The sequence below is a fragment of the Vulpes lagopus genome, chromosome 7, assembly GCF_018345385.1.
Source record: "Vulpes lagopus strain Blue_001 chromosome 7, ASM1834538v1, whole genome shotgun sequence".
NCBI lineage: Eukaryota > Metazoa > Chordata > Mammalia > Carnivora > Canidae > Vulpes > Vulpes lagopus.
In genome coordinates this window covers 26,677,620-26,696,700 of record NC_054830.1, presented here as the reverse complement: position 1 = coordinate 26,696,700, position 19,081 = coordinate 26,677,620, and the positions used below count along the sequence as shown (strand labels likewise).

The following is a 19,081-nucleotide window of genomic DNA, read 5'->3' as shown; positions in this document are numbered from 1 at the left end:
AAATGGGTGATGGGTATTAAGGATAGCACTTGTGATGAGCACTGAGTATTAAATGTAAGTAATGAATCACTAAATTCCACACCTGAAACCAGTTTTACTCTATATGTTAACTAACTAGAGTTTAAATAAAAACTTGAAATAATAAAAAATTTGAAAATATAAAAAAAAATTTAAAAACAAGCTGAAAAAGTCTCCTAACTTGATAAAGTTCCTTTCACAAACTTTTCCATCTGAGGACAAATTGAAAGTAGAGTAATCCTGGTGACTAAAATACAGAAGAGATTATTTTAATATCTTCTACTTTCAAAATAAAGCCTAAATTTACTAGAAAAATATTTGCTAGGCCAGGTTTCAAAACTATTTATTTAATATTGTTCATAAAACCCAGAACTTACTAGGGGTAGAGTGGCAGGAGATAGAGGGAAGGAGACCCACATTAGGCAGAGGCCAGTGTACCTGCATCCTGATTGTAGACATAGTGGTGAGACCCACACTCATGGTGGGAACCAGGGGCAGCTGTCTGACAGGTACCTTGGCTCCCAAGAGAGCAGTTTACTACCTTTCCAACACTACATTTTATAGTGAAACAAAAGACATTACCCCCCCCCCCTTAGAAGCTGGGTGTTTGGGTTTCACACCTTCTCATTTGGCCATTCTTTGCTTGGCCATCAACAAGAACTGATTGAAAAGAAATACAGAGATTTCAATTACTGTTAATGTGGCTTAAGTGTTTTCACTGTCACAGTCTAGGGCTTCAACTTTTTAATAAGTTTCCCATAATTATTGCAAGTTTTTGGTCTAATTCCAGCTGAGGATTTAATGGGACTCATTCTGACAAGATATAGGATATTGTCCCAATAGATGTTCATTTGGAAATGGGCCACTTGCAATTTCGAGTGTGCAGAGCTGTGCAAGATGAAAAGCACTGGCAGTATAATTTCCACCTTGTGTCCCAGGCTCTGTGGATTTGTAGCTCATCCAGGCTGTCCATCTGGGGAGCAAACAGCATGTACTCCTTGATGAGAAACTCTGGCCAACCAACCAGCTGTGAAAAAAATAGATTACTCTTGTCATTTTTTTCTCCTAGGTAATTTGCTGGGAGTAAAAATATAATTTCTTAGAAGGTGTGCAGTTAAAAGAAAATACTAGGGATGTGTCTGATTTATATTTAAAACTTCACTACACTTTTATTTGTTAAATTTAATTTTCAACAATACCCTGGCTGTGACAATATTTTCTAATTCACAGGAGATGGAAAGGTTGGTTTCTAGTATTTGTACACTAAGCAAATACAGGAAGGAGGATGTGGAGGAGGAAGAACAGAGGAGGAGGACTCAGCTGGCAGGCTGATCTGAGCACAAAGAAATGCACTGTTGTTCTTCCCAAGGTAAAGAAGATATTATGGTGGAATTAAGTAACAGTTGGGAAAATAAATCTTCCTATTGCCCCAGGAAGCTAAAATGGTAAATGCATCTTTTTAAGGCTCTGACATATAACTTCATCCTTGAGAAAATTCAGGTCATGCGAGATAGATAATCAGGGTAATTATAGATCAATTGAGCTACAGAGCTAAAAGAGACTGTTAAGAACAGTATGAGTTGTAACATGTAATATCTATATGTATAACATGTTGGCCATGCTATGCATTTTCAGTCAACCAAAGGGAATGGAACAATATATGCCAAGGTAAATTAAACTCTTCCATTTGTACCCAGTGGAGAGTTAATGACAAAATTTGAAATGAAATAATTTGCAGTAATACATCTGCACTGTGAGTTACAAAATATGTAGACATAAATGAGTGTTGCACAGTAACTTGCTGTCTGGAATTTAAAAATTATAGCACTGTGTCTCATATAACCTTACCTAGAAATTGTTCTGATCCAGAAATTATTTTTAAAAAATTAATTCAAAACAGATATTAGTATTTTCTAATTGACATTTAGTGTTGCATATTATTTGATTTATTTTGACATTGGCTTTTTTTAGCTATGAATTAGTATATATATGTACACATATACATACACACACGACTTGTATCCATAGTCCTTTTTTCCTACAACTCAATAAAAGAAGGATTCTTACTATTCAGTAAAAAGAATCCAAACAAACCAATTAAAAATAATACACAAAGATTTGAACAGAATCTCTACAAAGGAAGATACATTAATAGATAAGAAGTACATGAGGAGGAGCTCAACATCATGAATTATCAGGGCATTACAAATTAAAACAATAGTGAGACACCATTCCATATCCATTAGATTGAATAAAATTTAAAAGCCTGACATTATCAAGTGTTGATGAGGATATGGAGCAACAGGAACTCTCCAACATTGCTGGTAGGAATGCAAAATGGTTCACTTTAAAAAAAAAAAAAAATAGTTTGGCACATACAAAATTTTTTTACTATGTGACCCAGCCATTCTACTCCTAGAAATTTATTCAAGAAAAATGAAAACATATGTCCACACAAAGACTTGTATATGCATGCTTATGACAGCTTTATTCATAAGAGTCAAAAACAGGAAACAATCCAAATGTTCACTACACCCAGTGAATGGCTAATTAAACTAAGATATATTGATACTACTAATACACACAACACAGGAAATCTCAATAACATTATTATGCTGGGGTACCTGGGTGGTACAGTTGGTTAAGCCTCTGACTTTTGATTTTGGGTCACAATCTCAGGGTTGTGAGATCCAGCCCCACATCAGGCTCCAAGATCAGCAGGTAGTCTTCTTGGGATTTTCTTCCTCTCCCTCTGGCCCTCCTCTCTCTCTCTCTCTAAAAATAAACAAATAAATCTTATTTAAAAATGGTGCCAAGCAAAAGAAGCCAGATTCCTAAGGGTACCACATGATTCCATTGGTATAAATATCTAGAAGTGTCAAATCTAATCTTTAGTGACAAAAAAAAAAAAAAAAAAATAGTGGTTGCCTGGAACCAGACATAGGAGCTGGTTACTAAGATGGGCACACAGGAACTTTCTGGGTAATAATAATTGTTTATATCTTGATAACTTTGGTACCTCAATAAATGTGATTAAATACATATTTTAATTGTCAATGGCTTTTAATTCATTTAGATAAGCCTTTAAATAATTATCAAGCTTCTTTCTCACTTGTCTTCCTTTCACCTCCTTCTCCAACAAACCCACCACATTAGCCATCTATGTGTAACTTGAACATGCCAGGACACCAAAATCTTGTGCAAAGCCATTCCTTCTGACTAGAAAACTATACTCTCAGGTCTCACTTGATTCACTTCATCTTCTTCAATTCTTTTCTCAATGCCTTTTTCTGAGTCCCACTCTGTCCACTCTATCTAAAATTCTAAACTTCCTAACATTGTCTATAACCTATTCTGTTTTATTTTTTCTGCATAACTTCTATCACCTTCTAATATACTCAATATTTTACTGATTTTTATTACACTTTAGCTTGCCCCTCCAACTACAATGTAATGTTATGGGTTTGGAATTTCTTCTATTGTATTCATTGTTGTATTCATTGTTGAATCCCTAGAACATTGCCACATAGGAGGCACCTGACATATGTTTGCTGAATAAATGAATAAATAAATGCATAAAAGAAATAAAATCAACTAAATAGTCATAATATTAAATAGGAAAGAACCAAATTCTCACATTAAAAATAAGATGGTCAAGGGCAGCCCAGGTGGCTCAGCGGTTTAGTGCCGGCTTCAGCCCAGGGCCTGATCCTAGAGACCCAGGATTGAGTTCCATGTCAAGCTCCCTGCATGGAGCCTGCTTCTCCCTCTGCCTGTGACTCTGCCTCTGTGTGTGTGTGTGTGTGTCTCTTATAAATAAATAAATAAAAATCTTAAAAAAAATAAAAATAATATAGTCATATCACAATAAAAAACAAAACCCAACTACATTCACCCAAATAAAAAAAATAGTCACGGTTAAAAATTCTTTATATTGGGGGGCAAGACGGCAGAAAAGTAGGGTCCCCAAGTCACCTGTCCCCACCAACTTACCTAGATAACTTTCAAATCATCCTGAAAACCTAAAATTTGACCTGAGACTTAAAGAGAGAACAGCTGGAATGCTACAGAGAGAAGAATTTGCACTTCTAACAAGTATAGCTCGTTTTTAGCCACTCTGCACTGAGCAAAATGACTAGAAAGAAAAACTCATCACAAAAGAAAGAATCAGAAATAGTACTCTCTGCCACAGAGTTATAGAATTTGGATTACAATTCGATGTCAGAAAGCCAATTCAGAAGCACAATTAGAAAGCTACTGGTGGCTCTGGAAAAAAGCTTAAAGGATTCAAGAGACTTCCTGACTGCAGAATTTAGATGTAATCAGATCAAAATTAAAAATCAATTAAATGAGATGCAATCCAAACTGGAGGTCCTAATGACAAGAGTTAATAAGGTAGAAGAAAGACTGAGTGACATAGAAGACAAGTTGATGGTAAGGAAGGAAGCTGAGGAAAAAAGAGAAAAACAATTAAAAGACCATGAGGAAACGTTAAGGGAAATAAATGACAGCCTCATAAGGAAAAATCTACATTTAATTGCGGTTCCAGAGGTCACCAAAAGGGACAGAGGACTAGACAGCATATTTGAACAAATCATAACTGAGAACTTCCCTAATTTGCGGAGGGAAACAGGCATTTAGATCCAGGAGGTAGAGAGGTCCCCTCTTAAAATCGATAAAAACCATTCAACACCTCAACGTTTAATAGTGAAAATTGCAAATTCCAAAGATAAAGAGAAAATCCTTAAAGCAGCAAGGAACAAGAGACCCCTAACTTATATGGGGAGAAATATTGAATAACAGCAGACCTCTCCACAGAGACCTGGCAGGCCAGAAAGGGCTGGCAGGATATACTCAGGGTCCTAAATGAGAAGAATATGCAGCCAAGAACACTTTATCCAGCAAGGCTCTCATTCAGAAAAGAAGGAGTGATAAAGAGCTTCCAAGATAGGCATAAACTGAAAGAATATGTGACCACCAAACCAGCTCTCCAAGAAATATTAAGGGGGACTCTGTAAAAGAAAGAGGATGCCCAAAGAAATAATCCACAAAAACAGGGATTGAATAGGTATTATGATGACACTAAATTCATATCTTTCAATAGTAAGTCTGAACATGAATGGACTTAATGATCGCATCAAAAGACATAGGGCTTCAGACTGGACAAAAAAGTAAGACCCAGGCAGCCCGGGTGGCTCAATGGTTTAGCACTGCCTTCAGTCCATGGCCTGATCCTAGAGACCTAGGATTGAGTCCCATGTTGGACTCCCTTCATGGAGCCTGCTTCTCCCTCTGCCTGTGTACTCTGCCTCTCCCCCGCCAGACAGAATTTCTAAGCACAACATCACCAAAGAAACAAGAGCTTTAAATGATACACTGGACCAGATGGATTTCACAGATATTTACAGAACTTTACATCCAAACCCAAATGAATACACATTCTTCTCAAGTGCACATGGAACTTTCTCCAGAATAGACCACATACTGGGTCACAAATCAGGGGTCTAAACTGATATCTAAAGATTGGGATTGTCCCCTACATATTAATATATTTGCAAATGACATATCAGATAAAGGACTAGTATCCGAGATCTGTAAAGAACTAATTAAACTCAACAGCAAAGAAACAAACAATCCCATCATGAAATGGGCAAAAGACATGAACAAAAATTTCACCAAAGAAGACATAGACATGGCCTACAAGCACATGAGAAAATGCTCTTCATCCCTTGCCATCAGGGAAATACAAATCAAAACCACAATGAGATACCACCTCACACCAGTGAGAATGGTGAAAATTAACAAGGCAGGAAACCTTCCTTCCCAATATTCCAAAATGTTGGAGAGGATGTGGAGAAAGGGGAACCCTCTTGCACTGTGGGTGGGAATGTGAACTGGTGCAGCCACTCTGGAAAACCGTGTAGAAATTCCTCAAAGAATTAAAAATAGAGTTACCCTATGACCCTGCAATTGCACTGCTGGGGATTTACCCCAAAAATACAGATGCAGTGAAACGCCAGGACACCTGCACCCCAATGTTTATAGCAGCAATGTCCACAATAGCCAAACTGTGGAAGGAGCCTTGGTGTCCATTGAAAGATGAATGGATAAAGAAGATGTGGTCTATGTATATAATGGAATATTACTCAACCATTAGAAACGACAAATACCCACCATTTGTTTCAATGTGGATGGAACTGGAGGGTATTATGCTGAGTAAAGTAAGTCAATTGGAAAAGGACAAACACTATATGATCTCATTCACTTGGGGAATATAAAAAATAGTGAAAGGGAATAAAGGAGAGAGGAGAGAAAATGAGTGGGAAATATCAGTGAGGGTGATAGAACATGAAAGACTCCAAACTCTGAGAAACAAACAAGGGGTAGTGGAAAGGGAGGTGGGCGGGGGGTTGGGGTGACTGGGTGACAGGCACTGAGGGGGGCACTTGACAGGATGAACACTGGGTGCTATGCTATATGTGGCAAATCGAAATCCAATAAAAAAATATACAAAAAATAAAATTACTTTATATTAGATTAATACAAGCAAACAAAAGGAAAAGCAGCAGCGATATTAATATTACTAAAGACTAAGAGAATAACATGTTTTATAACTTATTAAAATAATCCAACAGTTATAAATCTATAGGCATCAAAAAACACAATACCAAAAAAGGCAAAAATATTACAAATGAAGCAGAGCTTGGTAAATACAAATAACAGTAGAAATCTTTTCAGAGTTGAACAGATCTGTTGCACAAAATAAGTATAGATATAGGAATTAAATGAAATAATAAATTTATAAGATATTTATTTCTCAGTGAACATTGCTATTTCATTAAAATATAAGCCCCACAAACCAAGTTATATATCTGTGCTATTGACTTGCTATATCATCAGCACCTAGAAAAGGGTGTGGCATAGAATTGAGCTTGATGAATATTTGTTGAATGAATATTTGCATTAAAAAAATTTCACTCCATACTTAACTAACAAAATCTTTAACACAACATTTTTAACAGATGTTTTTAAAGAAGAGCTTTGCAAATCACATAATAGAAAGCTGTAGGATAAAATCTGTGAAAGAACATATTGTAATGTAATGTAATCCAACAATGCAGCAAAGAATAATAATACCATGTGATCAACTACAGTATATTCTAGGAATGCAAGAGTGGCTTAATATCAGGAAATCTATAATTATAAATTCATCATATAATTAAAGGGAAAAAATCAAATGATTTTGTTGAAAGAGCTTTAGATGAAACTAAGGGCCTTAAATAAAACTAAGCCACTATTGCTGACGTAAAGCCTAAATAAAAAAAAAAAAAAAATAGACATCAATGACTTAAATATAATAAAGTTTATTTACCAATGACTAAAAAATATTATTCTAAATTATGAAATACTAAACCCATTTTAATTTAAGTTGGGAGCTGTACTGAGACACCTGTTATCATCTTTGGTATGTAATAGTAACTTGACAATTTGAAAAAATAAAACGGAGCAAGAAAATAAAATAATAGGCATAGATATTGGGGAAAAAAGAAATACTATCTTTTTTTTTGTTGATTGTAGGATTCTGTGCCTTGCAAACTCAAGAGACTCTGGTAAACTATTACTAAATTTAAGGAAAAACTTTGAAAAGAGCTGAATACCATATACATAAAAAGAACTCAACATCTTTCTGAATAAATGCAAAAGTACGTGATGTTCTTGAATGGGAAGATTTCAAAATCACCAAAAAAATCTAAAAATTAATATTTGAAATTAATACAATTAAAACTGGGGTAAGAGACTTCTAAGAATTAGATTCATTTATCTTAAAGTTTTGATCTAAGATGGCAATAAAGGGCCCCAAAGGAACTATGAAAAAGATGAAGAATAGAAGATGACATCTCTTATCAGATATTAGAACTTTCATATTCTACTGTGATCAAATTAATCATAATGGCACCAAAATATCCACTGGGTGGTCAGTATAACAAACAGAGAATCCACAAACAGATCTCTCTAAATTTGAGGATTATATATCAGAAATTTTATTTCAATTCAGCTAAAAAAGAATGAATGGTTTAAGCCATGTAGACCAAGTTGGTTATTCATCTGGGAGAAAATATAGGTGAACCTCTCTTGTACCTTAAACAAAAATAAATCTCAGATAAAGATTAAACCATAAAAAATAAAACATAATAAATCTAGACTACATGTAAAATCTAGAAAGTACAGAAAACCTTTATAATAAAGACAGAAAACCCCAGAGATAACAACATCAACAAAAAAATAGATGAACCTACACTACAGATAATTGTTAAACATTTGTATGGAAAAAGATACAATAAACAAAGTCCACAAAAACATATGTGGATTTGAGGATATATTCCCAATAGAAATAAGAACTTGGAGGGGTAATATCTATAATACAGAAGTATTTTTTAAAAATTAACAGGAAATAAATGTAAATAAATAAATTTACATCTGTAAATTTCATCATAACCTCATTATTTGGATGTGTTGTTTTTTGTTTTGTTTTGTTTTGCTCTGTTTTTTTGCTGATTAACCAACTAATAAAATGCTATAAGAAAATTAAATTAACAGGAAAAATAAATATTCTAATAGAAAAATAGTCAAGGAATATGAAGGAACAAATCCAAATGACCACAAACATGTAAAAAAGATATTCAACCTCATTAAAAGTAAGGAAAAAAACAATAATCAATAAAGTATTTTCTACCTAGTGTAAAGGCAAAAATTAAAGAGTAATAATGTCCATTGGTTGTGAGGATGAAAGGAAAATGGATATACTTCTATGTTGCTAATGAAAATATGAATTGGTATGGTCCTTTTGGAAACAGTGTGGCAGCATTTATTAAAACTAAAATACCTATAGCCTTTGAGCTAATAATCCTGTACCTCAGAATCTCCCCTAATAAAAGCACTAATATCCAAAATAAAAAAGTATTTACAAGAATATTTATAACAGCACTATTTGAAATAGCAAAATACTACAGAGTAGGTGGTGCCCTTCAATAACAGGAAGTTAAACTCTGGTCAAGTCACACTAATGATTATTATGTCTCTATCAAAAAGAATGAATTAGAGCGAAGCCAATACACTTAGAAGAATATTCATGTGTATTGTTAAGTAACTTTTTGACATTACACAAAGTATTATATAATAACACAATCCCATTTTTATGGGATTATGACCTAGAAACCATGTTTGTTCATAACTCTATGGCCACAGAGAATAATACAATAATAATAAGTATAATACAATACTTAGTCACATCTGCAAATAATAATACAATAATATGTACCAGGTTGTTAACATAGGTTCCCTGGATAGAAGTTTGGTGATGTGGGACAAGAGGATGGGAGAAAGGTAAGAAGGAGGAGGAAGCCAAGCAAAAAAAGAAAATACTACATTTTTAAAGCAAAGCATAAAATACTACATTCTTAAAGTACAAAGCATGTAATCCCATTTGTGTATTTGCAATGTGTGTGTGTGTGTGTGTATGGTATATGTGTGTGTGTGTGGTGTATATATATATATATATGTGTGTGTGGTGTATATGTGTGTGCCATAAAGAGAGAAAAAGAATGTGTGAGAGAGAAATAATTTACTAGTTTCCAGTGGAAAACAGTTTTTTAAACTATCTTAAAATTATTTGGTTCTTTTCTGCTTGGATGAATCTTTCAAAATGTTTAGAAGATAAAAATAGATACAAATTATTTAAGTATTTTACAACCTTCCAGAAGCTTATATCCATACTCCTGAAAAGAGAAAACACTTGTTTCCAGAAATTTCCTTATGACTGAAATGGTATGAACTTTATAAAGACTGATAAATATCACAGAACAATGTACATAGAACAGAAATAACTTAAGTTCAATCTCTTTACTTTTAGGCTACCCTTATTAGATTCTTATATCAGAGAGAGAATTTTGAAAACAGGTATTTCATTTAAAAAAAGAAATAAGCTCAAGTTGGCTGTTTCATCAGTAACTGCAAAAACAAGGATTTAAAGTAGGCAAAAAAATGAATTTTTCAATATTCAAAGAATCATGAAATCAGAAGGTCTGATTTCATTTCATTTGATATCATTCAAAGGCTATCAAGGATTTCCATAAAAGAGGAGTAACTATTCATTCTCATTCACTACATTGGTTTCCTGTGGCTGCTGAAACAAATCACCAAAACTGAGTGGCTTACCACAACAGAAATCTATTCTGTCAGAGTTCTAGCAGCCAGATGTCCAAAATCACTGGGTTGAACTCAAGATGTTGGCAGACATGTAGTCCCCCTTAGGCTCTAGAGAGAACCCATTATTTTCCTCTTCCAGCTTCTGGTGGTTGTCAGCATTCCTTGGTTTGTGACCACTTCACGCCAATCTTCACTTCCATGGTCATATTGTCTTCGCCTCTTCTGTCTGTGATTTTCTGCTACCTCTCTCTTATAAGGACACTTGTAACTGCATTTGGGGTCCACCTGAATAATCCAGGAAAACGTCTCCATCTCAGGATCTTTACTTAGTCACATCTGCAAAGAACTTTTTTCCAAATAAAGTAATATTACAGATTCCAAAGATCAGGACTTTGGATACTTATGAGGGCTACTGTTCAGCCTACTACAAATACTGCAGTAGATAAATTAATACAATCTTTATGAGGGATGATTTGTTTACCTGCATTTAAATGCTTAAAAATATATGTACCTTTGATGAAAAACACCATTACTAGAAATGTATTCTAATAAAACAGTTCATTCAATTAATAGTTGTAATGTATATAATCATGTGAACATGGATGTTTGCCTAAAAGAATTTTTTATAATAATGAAAAATTGGAAATAGCCCAAGCACCTAACAAAAAGAGATTAGGTATATAAATTATACACCCATAAAATAAAAAGCAAAGCAACCATAAAATAATAAGTATAAATGTGTATTTATACACATGGAAAGACATATATGGTATGTTAAATAAGAAAATCAGGTTACCAAACAGTGTGATCCCATTGAATATTTGTTTATGTCCTTCTGTGTTTGTATGTATTTATATATATATATTCTGAAGCACAAAGAATGGAAGTATCTACCTCAAAATATCACCAGTGATTATCTACAAGTGGAAAGATTAAAATTTATTTTTCTAAAGTGAATATGTGTTGCCATAATAATGCTTTTAAAGTCAAGTAAAAAAACTTGTGCTTCTGGGAATGAAAGACTAAGAGACTGCTCAAGAACTTCCCTACACACACACTCACAAAGTAACACCAGGATATACTATAAAGAGTGCCAATCTTCAGGGCATGGAGAATGAGGAGAATAGAATACAAAAATCCTATATGCCTTTATCCTAGAGCTAAGTGTAGCTGACACCAGCAGATAAGTAAGCAGGGTAAATGGTGCAATTGGGAAAATTGCCAAATCTCTGTCTTGAGAACCAGAAAGACAAAGTTGGGGAAAACTTGAATGCTGAAGGTAGTGGGGGAAATCCTGGAAGGGAAAGAGCCAGAGAAAGAACTGTCAAATTCCTGACCTATATTTCTAACTGACCCCTGAACCATACATTCATGGAACAAGCTCAAAGCAGCTCAGCTAGTGACAAAACATCTGAACTGAGGTCTAAGCTACCACTGCAAGAAACAAGATTTGCAAGACTAGTCAACATAACTCTCTACTAAAATAAAAGAGGCAATAGTCATGTGAGTTAAATAATATAATACAGAACACCCCACAACTTAACAAATAATATTTAGGACACAATTCAAAATTAGCAAACATGTGAAGAACCAAGAAAATGGAACACTTTTTCAAGAGAAAAAAAAAATCAACCAAATCTTTCTCTAAGCTGAATCAGATTTTGGAGCTAATCAATGAGGATTTTTAAATGTTTATTACAATTAGTCTAAATGAAGTGAAATAAACTGTGCTCACAAACAATGATGGTGTTTCTATCTTCAGTGGTTGGTATGTGAGGTCAGCCAGGACAGCTCTTATACACAATTTGCCCTGTACCATGAGCCTCAAACTCATGTAACTACTCAACTCCACATCTATTGGTTCACACATGAATTCATGTCTCAAATGTCTTTGAACTTCAAAAGTTTTTTCTTTATTCTAGTAAACTTCTAACTCATTAACAGATTTCAAATATCATTTCTAAAATATTCATCAAACGTCAATTGTTTGCAAGTTTTGGTGCTAAGGCTAGAAATCTAGAAAGATGACTAAAGTAACCATCTCATAGCCTTTGTGAAAGAAGTAGGAAATAAATGAACAAGTAGGTGCCTCTTTGCTTGCTATCTAGTAAGGATAAGCTAAGTACAAACATATTATAAAAATTATATGCTATAGATGAGGCACCATAATGCTCAATACTTAGGATCCTCAACTCGAAGGTGAAGAAGGGTATGCTTTTTTTTTTTTTAACACAAACACATCCCACTGGAAAGTCTGATATGCCTACTCCGCCCCCACCTCCCACCAAGTGATGGGGAGAAACACTGCCATAGTGGTTTACTGTCTTTGATGAAAGAGTTTCATATCCCTCATATTTGTTAGGGCTAAAAAAGATAAAAACTCCAGCTATATATAATTATTTTCTAGTTAAACACACATATATTAGTGGTATATTGGAGTTTCGTAAAAATACAGGAAATACTATGATGTGCTAAATGTGCATTCCATCATTTTGAATACTCCTCTGGTTCATATTCTATGGTTACATCTCCAGCGGAGTCTGAACACCCATGCCTGACCCAGGGACACATATAAAAGTCTTAAGAAAGTCTTATGAAAAATACTCATGGATTAATTATTCCTAGAGTTATCCATAAGAATGTTATCCCAAAATGCCTCCCTCACTTCACCCAAGTCCCAGATGAGACAAGCCTAGTTAATAGATCCACGTAGGCAGAAATCAAACTTGTACCATCCATCTGGTAGCAACCATCCCAATAATAAGGGTTACTGCTCTTGTCCAGCTGCAGACTCAACTTCTTGCATTTGCCCTAAAAAATTAAACCAAAGAGAGCTGAAACAGAAGCTAGAGCATTAAAGAGACTCTGATTGATCATTAATAGGTTTAAATATTTGCAGTTAATTGAGTTGTGCTTACATGACATAAGGTCATCAGTTGATTGGGTTAATTTAGTCCAACAGCTGGCCAATCCAAAAAGAGAAAAAGAAACAACAAAAGAAGAGTGATACTAGCTGTATTTTTTAAATTATAGACAGACAGGTATCAGTGCTTTGGCTGTGATTATAGGATACTGAATTGGAATGGAGGCTCCTATGAAAATGGAAACTTCAGGTATTAAATCAATATGCACATGTACATAGCAAAGCATCCCATAGAAATTAGACATTTTTTACTTTAAGCTGATTTTTAAATGTTGGATCCATAAATACATATGACCATTTACATTTTAAAACTTTTGCTTTTAAATGTTAAAATCTGGTATTTGCAACAAGATGTTGGTAGAAAGCTTCCTATTAACTTGCTTTCACTATTTTAGTTTGTACAGGACAAGATTATTTTTCTTCCTTTTTTCTAATTATAAATGTAGCATATTCTCACACAGATAACTTGAACATTACATAAGTATCAAAAGGCAAAAAGAAATCTCCCTACCCAAAGGCAACTGCATTGTTCATTTAGATATATTTTCTTCCAATCTTTTTCTTTACATTTTCAACACAAGTACGATTATGGTGGACCATTCATATATTATCCCCGTGGCTTGATACTACCATTTCCTTTGTGCTTACTTATTTAAAAGGCAATCACTTCATATTTGCAGATGTTATTAGCTAAAAGTCATGATAGTGTATACTCGAAAAAAATTTCTTGGAAGAACTATGAGATAATGTCATTAACAAAGAACTAGAAATATACTGCCAGCAGTCTATCATGCCAATTCCATGCTTGAGAAATCTGAGATCAGGCATGCATTTCTCTCTACGTGCAACTATGACCAAAATAGCTATCTCCAAAGAAGTTTCAGAAAAAAATATTCACGTGTGTCCTGCTATTTTCTTGCATGGTCTACCTAAAATGATTCATTAGCAATAAGCTTTCAGAATAAAGGATTTTTTGTTGTTATGTTACTTGTGTTTTTTTTTTTAAGAGCTAGTTAGGAGGGACAGAGCAAATACATGTTTTCTTATGAAAATCGAATATCCCAACAGTACCAATTTGGGATGCCTAAATGACGTCTAGAAGATGACTATGTCTTTCTCATCAGAGCCAGATTATAATTAACCTCCATAACAATAACAGCCCAGGAAAGCAGGAAAGAAAGTTGAGAATGAGCTAGCTGAACCCCAGATGTCAAGGTTGGGAACATTCCAGAGAGTTACATCTGGAAGCATCTACAGCCAAACCTGTCCCATCTGTAACAAAGGTAATAAATTCCTCCCTCATAGGAGAGAAAACTAGAACCAATGTTGCTGAGTCAGGTTTTTGGTACGCTGGTACCATTCTCTGAGAGCCTTCAAGAAAGGACTGAAGAACCTAGGAAGTCAAGAATTGAAACTAGAATGCTAATAAAATTCAAAAGAAAACACAAATTACAAAGATATATGAGTTAAGTTAGTTGAAAAGAACATTGTTTTCTTTTTCTTCACCCCCCCACCACCACCACCCCAAGCCATAAATAAGATACAACAGTGCACCCTTCTGGTCAAAATGCAAAACTAACATTCAGATAAAAGTCTAGCCATCTCTTCTAATTCTTTGGGGATAATCTCAGAGTTTCTGGCTTCCTCCTCTAATGAGGGAGTTCATAGCAATGACCTCACTTGCTGACGTTTTATGAAATTACAAAAGAAAGAGATTTTCCAACGTGGAACTTATTTCCATATGGAAGTTTTGTCCCTCTGAATTAAGTGAACATGGTGGCAAGGAAAACTGTGAAGATCTTTGATGCTGTATTTACTTAGTATCTGCGTGGGCATCTGATACCCCATTCTTTTGACTTTCTGGGAGCTTTGCCTAAATGTGACAAATACTTCCTAAATATTTGTTGAATAAATTAATTAAGCAAATTTCTTTTTCTTTTACTCAAGCAAATTTCTGAAGCTCTCAGTAAAATCTGAAAATCAATTATATTTCAGCCCATATGCAATAGCTATGAAAGTTTCAATAAAGGGAAGCCCAAAGTATTGTGCAAAGGAAAAGCAAGTTTGAAAATGCCTTGCCTTTCTTGTTACAAGTTTGAACACATGCATTAACATCAATATAGAGTTTACAAGCAATTAAAGCTGATCTATATAGAACCACTTGCTATCCTTATTAGTAAGTGAAGGCTACCATAAGTCACTCTGAAGAACTCTGCACACTAGCTCTGACGGAGCAATGAGTATAAAAGGTAGTTCATAAACAGCTTTGCATAAGAAAGGCTGATTCCAGATCACCTGTGGAGGGCACCATGCAAAATGCGTGAGCATCTTATAAAAAAAAAAAAAAGTTTCAGAAACTCTTAGTCCCGTTTTTGGAACTAATTATAAGTATGTTATCATCTACTTTCTTCTTTTTTTAAAGATTTTTATTTATTTATTCATGAGAGACAGAAAGAGAGGCAGAGATACAGGCAGAAGAAAAAACACGCTCCCTATGGGGAGCCCGCTATGGAATTCCCCAGATGGAGGATCACTCTCCGAGCCAAAGGCAGATGCCCAACCACTGAGCCACCCAGGCATCCTGTCACCTATTTTAAAAAAATTGACAACAATCAGGACAGTTTCCTAAAAAGTAATCAATTATGCAAAATTCCATTTCTCCCTAACCCAATTAAAATGGAACAACATAGTAAGTCTTCCTTCCCTTTAGAAGGCTCATATTAACATTTTGAATGTTTAAATCATTTCTTCACATATTATCCTTTTTTCTGTTTTATATTTGAAAGTATCGGGGCACCTGGGGCACCTGGGTGGCTTAGTTAGTAAAGCATCTGCCTTCAGTACTTCAGGGTACTGGAATCGAGCTCTGTATCAGGCTCCCCACTTGGCAGAGACCCTGCTTCTCCCTTGACCCGTGTTGTTCCCTGCTTGTGCGTTCTCTCTCTCTTTCTCTATCAAATAAATAAACAAACTCTTTTTAAAAAAATAATTTACAAATGAAAGTATCAAAAGACTTAAAACAACAGTATAAAAGTCAGCAATATCTCTAAAACATCATTATCACAATCTAGCCATGTTTCACATCTCTGTGAGAGCATCCATAATTATCTTCCTACTCTTGGTCACCTTGCAGGAATCTATCTCTTTGAGAACTGTTTTCTGCTGTGAACACAATCTCTTCAAATTAATGAGGCTAAGAATTAATGTTTCAGTAAATGGGAACTCTTTCTTTGGCACTGGGTTGACATTATGCCATACTTTTAAATGCCACCAGCTGTATTCCAATATACAGTGCATTACATGGTCTGCTCAAGTCAATGATTCATCTGACAGACAACACCTTAAAAGCATAACAGCATGACTCAGTGTTAGCAAAAACAAATTTTATACATTGATGAAAGTTTGGGGACATTCATATAGGGCCCTGCTATATACACTACTTCCCAGGCATGCCAGTTAAGAACCAGCTACATTGCCCAGGTGCAGATAGAAAGAATTATTAGACATTCTAGAGATAAAAAGTCTCAAAGAATTATGAATGCTGATTTCCAAAAATAAGTGTTAGTCTGAAACTCTTTGTAAAAATTACTTCAGCCACAGAAAATCAATGAAAACAGGAAAGAAGTCTTCTCCTTAAAATCTAAACACACACACACACACACAAATCTTCAAGCTTTCCTAAGACACACTTGGGATTCAATTTTTAGCAATAAATCATCTTGCCTATAAAGATTTCTTGCAGCAAGTTCAAGCCAAGCAGATATCAGACACTATAATACTAGCATAAAAATAACAATGGTAAGAAGCAAAGTTCACTGACAAAAGATTCAGACTCGATAGGGATATCAGCAGGATGCAATCAGAGAAGAGGGAAGAACAGAGGCTTCCAGAAGAAATGAAAGACTGCTCTTCTGGCTTGTCAGGGCCATGGAAAAAAATGCATTTAAAACTGAAAAAAAAGTAGCCAAAAAGAGTAACCAGGGGTTAATGTTTCTTGAAATAGAGATGAAACTGAGAACCATGAAAAGCAAAGAAAGTTTCCAAAGCAGATACCTGCATCCCCCAAATCTTGAGAAGACAGGCAGTGAAAGTACTCGCATATTATAAAACAGCTTGCCTATCGCAGAAACACCTGGATCCATGGGCAATAAACCTGAAACTGTGTCCATATCAAATGCAAGATGAAAGAGAACATCAAGAAGTAGCAGACCAGCTTTGTGGAGTTATAATGTTGTGATCAGGAAAAAATATGAAGTGGGGCAATTGAAGAGAATCCATGGGGAGTAACCATAGGTGGGTAGTTGGGGCAGATTTATCTGGAGGTCAGTCTCAGTAAATATTTTGTAAAATTAGAAATCTGCCAGAAATTAAATAGATGATACAGTAAGCTAAGACTTTCAAACCACCCATTATATAATGCTGTATGGAAGGTTAATGATGGATGTGCAACTACAAAAGCGATGGCAAAATCCATAATATGCAAAAGTTTGTTGACAAATAGAGGTCAATCTGTAAGCCCACCTTGTGCCTAATCATGGTGGTGGGTGTTGACAGTATGTGGAGGAAAATAAGACACCGTCTCTGCCGTCCAGCAGTATAGGAATGAAGGGCTCTAGAATGCTTTAATCCTTAGGAAAATCCTGTGAGATAAATATTACGATCTCCATTTTACAGAAAAGGAAACTGAGGTTTGGAGAGGTTAAGTATCTCACTAAAGACGCACAGCTAGAAATGTGCTAATTCAGAACTCTAAGCACATGATCTTTCCACTAAATCACACTTTCTAATACATTAGAGAATAATAGGTGGCATTTTTAAGAAATATCAACCAATATAAAATAGCATATTTTTAGTGTCAAACACTAAGAACATTTGGTAACATACAGCACAGTTAAAATGTATGACTATAGTGAACTGCTGATTGTGTCTCCTGAATACCAATGCTGGAGCTAATCAGAAAGAAGAGGGCTCAAAGAGGGCAGATGTAGTCAAGAAAAGCAGTGGACAAAGGGGTAACTTTCTTGGAAGGATATCATGTGCAGGAAAGTTACCATGGTCGATTCAAGGCATAAGAAAGAGAATGTCCTAACCAAAGTGGGCCTAGGAGGGGCCACTATGGAGAAATGTAGCATGGGCAGGTCACACAGAACCTGGAGAACTGGGCTAGAAAGTTGAGATTCAAAGCAGTGCGAAGGAGAGAACACTACAGATTTCTGAGCAGAAGAGTAAAATTCCCACTGCTTCATTACAGTCCAAATTTCTCCTTATGTTAGTTTTCTAATGCTGCTGTAACCAATTACCACAAGTTTAGTGGATTACAGCAACACAATTACTATCCTACAATTCTGTCCAACATGGATCTCACTGGGCTAAAACCAAGTAGTCAGCAGGGCTGCATTAACTTTGTGGAGATTCCAGGAAAGAATCCCTTTCTTTGCCTTTTCCAGCTTTTAGATGCTGCCTACCTACTTTGGCACCTGGCCCCCTTCCTTCGTCTTCAAAGTCAACAACATTGCATTTCTTGGACCACACGTCTACAGTCACAGCTCCTTCTACCCACATCCATAAGAGTTATCTGCTTTTATGGATTCAAGGGATTAGAAAAGGGCCATGTGGATAAACAAATATACTCTCTTATGGTTAAGGTCCTTAACATTAGTCACATCTGCAAAGACCCTTTTGCCAGGAAAGATCATATATTTACAGGTTCCAGGTATTAGGATACAGACATTTCGGGGACCATTATTTTGCTAACCAGGGTCCTGACTATCACCTGCCCACTCATATATCTCTAGCCCCTGTGGTTGTCATGCATCCTCCTCTCAGTTCCCTAGTTCCTCTCTACTTCCTCTCCAAACCTTAATGGCAAAAACTATTTACTGAATGCCAAAATGCTTAGTATGGCATTGCTGTCAAATGACTGGGAACATTATT

The 19,081-nt window shown here is 35.3% G+C and overlaps 1 long non-coding RNA gene across 2 annotated transcripts in view; it reads right to left on the bottom strand.

The window, feature by feature from the left end:
- Nucleotides 1-885: 885 nt before the first annotated feature.
- The window catches only part of LOC121495662, a 171,602-nt gene continuing 153,406 nt past the window's right edge, over nt 886-19,081 (bottom strand). For both annotated transcript variants that reach the window (XR_005989033.1, XR_005989032.1), the window contains exons 2-3: nt 2,643-2,793; nt 886-1,045 (exon numbers count right to left, since the gene is read on the bottom strand). This is a non-coding gene — a long non-coding RNA (uncharacterized LOC121495662). The remainder of the gene's footprint in view (nt 1,046-2,642; nt 2,794-19,081) is intronic.